Raw genomic sequence first — 5449 nt, 5'->3', positions numbered from 1 at the left:
TGAAATGAACTTAGAGGAAACAAAGACAAAGAAGGATAAAAAGAGACCAATCTAAGGTTCTCAGAGAGATGATCAACCCACGAGCAGCATGCTATAAAAATGAATATAAAGAGAATAAAAAAGACTTCCAAATATCAAAATGATCACAGCAGACATTAATAATTAAGCCTTAAGTTTTGGTTTAAAGGTGGAATAAATATTACAGATTGAATTGTGTCCCTCCCCAAATCTGTATGTTGGACCCTAATTCCCAGGACTCTGAATGTGACTATATTCAAAGATAGGGCTTTTAAAAAGTGATTAAGTTAAAATTAAGCCATTAGGACAGGTGTTAATTCAAGATGACTGGTATCCATGTAAGAAGAGAGACACCAGCGCTGTGTGTGCACACAGGGATGGCTCTGGGAAGAGGCAGAAGGGAGTGGCCATCTTCACAGGAGAAAGGCTTAGACGCTCACTCTGCTGGGACTTTGGCCTTGGACTTCCTGCCTCTAGAACTGTGAGAAAATAAATGTCTGTTGTTTACACTGCCCATTCTGTGGTATTATGACGATAACCTTAGCAAACTGATACAGTACATTACCCGGATCACAGAATAACAACAGCAAAACATACAAACAAACCAGAAGAAAAAATTGGAAAGCAAAGGACAAAAGAAGAAAATTAGACAAACGGTCCAAGTGAACTAAGATCTCCTCTGAGAAAACAGACAAATGGAAGAAAGAAAATTATAAAACAAATTAAAAATCATTTTAAGAAGAATGAAGAGCAGATCTTACAACCTTCAAGAGAGAATGAAAAAGAGAAAGGAAAACAAGGCTTGGTCCTACACAAAGAATCAGAAACCAGAATGGTGTTTACTTTCTCAAGGAGAGAAAGCATGCATGATTAATTGTCAACTAATTTTAGTAATTCAATTTCTTTCTATGACCATATCTTAGAAAGTTTCACAGAACCTTTCTCTGTTCTTTTCCTTCTTCTTCTTCTTCTTTTTTTTTTTTTTGTGAGACAGGGTTTCACTTTGTCACCTAGGCTAGAGTGTAGTGGCATAATTATAGCTCACTGCAGCCTTGAATTCTTGGGTTCAAGTGATCCTCTTGTCTCAGACTCCTGAGTAGCTGCAACTACAGGCAAGCACCACTATGCCTGGCTAATTTTAATATTTTCTATAGAGATGGAGGTTTTGCCATATTGCAGAGACTAGTCTCAGACTCCCGGCCTTAATCATTCCTTCTGCTTTGGCTCCCCAAAGTGCTAGGATTATAGGTATGATCTACCACACCTGGCCAGAACTTTTCTGTTAATGGAAGAATGACTTGTTCTGTGTCTAAGCCAAGTTATCACTATGTTTTTGAGACAGGGTCTTGCTCCATTACCCTGATGATGCAGTGCCATCATCATAGCTCACTGCAACTTCAAACTCCTGGGCTCAAGCTATCCTCCTATCTCACCCTCCTGAGTAGCTGGGCCTATACCCATCCACATCCACACCCAGCTAATTTTTAAATTTTTTGTGGGGATAAGGTCTTATTATGTTGCCCAGGCTGATCTTGAACTCTTGGGCTCAAGCCATCCTCCTGCCTCAGCCTCCCAAAGTGCTAGGATTGTAGGTACAAGCCACCATGCCTGGCCTCTAACTCAAATGATTAAACACCAAAACACTTAGTGTGGTGTGGTACATTCTCCATCTGCAGTCAGTAAAAGGTAAAGGGAAATGAGAGGTTGGACCAAATGATTTACGTCAGCAAGCTTTGCTGCCTCCAGAGATTATAACAATGTGCTTGCAGATGACATGTGGATAACAGAATTCTAAGTCACAGATCTAAAAGGCAGAATACAGCAAATAGGAAAGTGAATCAAATAGGAGCAGAGTCCTATGGGAAAAGGATGAAGAAATTAAGGAAGCAAAATTAGGGTCTGGTGGTTCATACCTGTAATCCCAGCACACTGGGAGGCTGAGGCAAGAGGACCACTTGAAGCTAGGAGTTTGAGACAAGCCTGGGCAACACAGTGAGACTGAGTCACTACAACAAGTGAAAAAAGAATTACCCAGGTGTGATGGTGTGCACCTGCAGTCCCAGCTACCCAGAAGCCTGAGGTTGGAGGATCACTTGAGCCCAGGAGTATGAGGTTACAGTGATTGGGCCACTCTTCTCTAGCCTGGGTGACAGAGCAGTCTCTCTTAAACAAAAAAAAAAAAAAAAAGAAGAAGAAGAAAAGAAAGGAAAAAAAGAAAAGAAAGACGGAAAGGAGAAGGAATGTTTTGGTTATGCAAGATTTTGGTCTTCAAATAGTTGAAGAGCTGTCATACGTAAAGGAGACCAATGATGGGAAACTTTGGGGAAAACCATTCTGGTTCAGTAAACGATACATTAGTTTTCTTTTGTTGTGGTAGCAAATCACCACAAACTTAGTGGCTGAAAACAGCACATTCCTCATCTTACAGTTCTGGAGGTCAGAGGACTGACGTGGGTCTAACTGGTCTGAAATGAAGATGTTGGAGAGCTGAGTTTCTTCTGGAAGCTCTAGGAGACTGTTTCTTTGCCTTTCCCAGATTCCAAGGCTGTCCATGTTCCTTGTCTTGTGACTCCTCCCTCCATCATCAAAGCTAGCAGGGTAGCACCTCCAAGCTCTCTGACTCTGATGCTCCTATCTCCCTATTATAGGGACTCTATGGTTATATTGGGCCCATGGGACTAATCCAGGATAATCTCCCCACCTCAAAATCTTTAACTTAATCAGATCTGGAAAGTACCTTTTGCCATATAAAGTAACATATTCATAGGTTGAGGAATTAGGACGTGGAACCTTTAGGGGGGATGTCATTATTCTGGTAAGCATGGTGTTTATTTTTACAAATTTTTACGTGGTGTTTAGAAATGGAATGGGTTGCCTCAGAAATCAATGACTTAGTCCATGGGTCCTCAAGGGGCCAGTTCACTGTCCCTCAGACCATTGGAGGGCTGGACTGCGGGCCCCGGGATGAGTTGGCTGCTAAGCAGGACAGGCAGTGGTGGCAAAAACACCCGGTAGGTCAGATAAATGTCCTAGGTGGGCCTCATGTGGCCCGCAGGCCGTAGTTTGAGGATGCCCAAAGCTCCATTACTAGGAATGTTCAATAAGCAGGACTGCTGAGGGGGAATTAAGTGTGACCGTGTATGACACCAAGGCAGCTGAATGAAAGGACTAAAAATTCAATTCATGTTATGTTTGAATGGAATTTGAACTTTCACTCATTTTTTGGAATTATGCATACATAATCCTAAAATTAAGTGAAAACAATCTTTGGTGTTCTACTGTATAGAATCAATAAGTAGACTATAAGAATACAAGTAGTATCTTCCAGTGTTCGTCTTTAATTATCAGAAAGCCTTTCTAATATTACCTTATAACGTCAACACATTGCTTCCACGCTGCTTCCTGGAGCTGCACAGATGAAGTCTGGCCCCTTTTGCATGAGATCGCCCCTCAGATATATAAAGAACTCTATCATGTCTCCCCAGTCTGTGCTTTAGTCTAATCCTCTACTTATTCACAGTGCAAATTCATATATTGTACAAAATTCTGGACTTCACATGTCTTTTCCATTTAATCTCATTACTGTTGGTCCATTGTTTTGACCAATTAGTATATTTTTACAAATTTTTTTCCAATTTTTTTTAGATCTTACTATTGCCAGGTGCCAGACACTGGTGAGCAAAATATTAATTTCAAGACACTTTTACTTGAGTAGAGATCTTTATATGTTGTGGCAGGGATTCATGCCTGCATTGGGTGGCAAGCTTTACACATGATGCTTGAGAGAACATGTTCTGCAAATTGTATTGAGCAACACTCAGGATCAAACACTTGGGTGAAATATAAAGACATAGCCTCTGCTTCCCAGAGGAGTTCTCCAGCTCTGGGGAGTTCTGGTGTTCTGAGATACTTTGTTGATTTGCCTACTTCTCAGGCTAATCACATAACCAAACTAATTTGTTACTGATGACACACATAAGAGGCTTCTTTGTGCTGATGAAACCCAAGAAAGTTCAGCTTTATTGGTTTATTCTTCTGTTGCTCAAAATAAGAGAATGAAGAAGTATTTTTATTATAGAAAATGTTGATCTTTCAAAACTGAATATTTTCTCCTTTGTTATTATTATTATTCCTGAAATGCAAGAGATGTCCAAAGGCTCAAGACTAGACCAAGCATAGGATAGTAGGTAGTCAACTGTGTGGAACTGACTCACTGTACTACATACACTTCTCTCCTTGGCTTGTCCCTGGCATTGGATATTCTGTTATTTCTGATTCATTGCTTCATGCTTAGCAGTGACTACTTTCTCCCCTAGAATTTAGTTAATTCTAGCAAATCTTTCAGCTTGAATTAGTTTAATGAGATGATTTTATTCTCTTAAGTTTTAGAATTAAGCTACCTCAGATGATTGATAAAGGTCTTGGGCAGGAACCTTAAAAGGAAGAGTTGAAGAAAAGTGAGCTGGAAAGTCCCCAAATAGATCTGTTTTACATTTTGCCTACCACTTGCTGCATTCAGGATGGTTTGGACTTTGAACTCCCTGCTCCGGGAGGCATCTGAACTTGGCAAATGGAGATGGTTGCTACATGAAATTTTGACAGTCCAGGAATACAAAAAGAGTTTGTCTTTCTGAAGGCCAAAAACTTACAAGCATACAAAAGGTCCATACATTACTTAGTATTGGGTCCCTTTCAAAACATACACATACACAAAACCCTGGAAAAACGAATCGTGTAGTACGGTTGAATTATGGTTAAAAAATATACATAATTTAGATACAAATATTTACCTTTCTTTAATTTTCTGGCTAATTTAGGTAAATAGAAATACGTGGCCCCATATCATTGCAATAAACCTGTTTTCACTAATTTGGCATTTTATTCAGATGATAGAAATAACATCTGGCTTATTTTAGAAATGATAATTTTACAAACCTATCTTGCTTTTAAAATGCAGCCAAACTCACTAGACTTCATAAGAATGTGATGCATAAATACTTTTTGGGGGCAGATTTTCCTAAAGAATTATGGGTCCCGGGACAGGTCAGATCACATATGGCAAGTCATCGTTCTGGTTGGGCTCTTTCTCTTCCTCTATTTTCCACTCTTCCTGGTGATCCCCTGAGTGTCTCCATTAGACAGAGCAAATTCTGTCTTCCTACAAAGTTTTCGTACCACCCAATGCCAAGGCTCATGAGGCTTAACTCAGTTCAACAAAATATTTTTCAACAACAAAAGCAATTATTCCCATAAAAGGAGTTCTAGCTGCCATGAAAACTACAATTACTTTTATTTTAATGCAGATGTAAGAAAAGTTTGACATTAGCAGGAAATACCTGCTAATATTTTGAATATAAAAATATTTTTATTTAAATATTTCCATATTTAATTAATGACTGCCTCCATCCACCAAAGGAAATCATTAAACTTT

The sequence above is a fragment of the Otolemur garnettii genome, unplaced genomic scaffold (genome assembly GCF_000181295.1).
Source record: "Otolemur garnettii isolate 467f Iridium unplaced genomic scaffold, OtoGar3 scaffold00220, whole genome shotgun sequence".
Taxonomy (NCBI): Eukaryota; Metazoa; Chordata; class Mammalia; order Primates; family Galagidae; genus Otolemur; species Otolemur garnettii.
Note: the sequence above shows the minus strand (reverse complement) of the source record.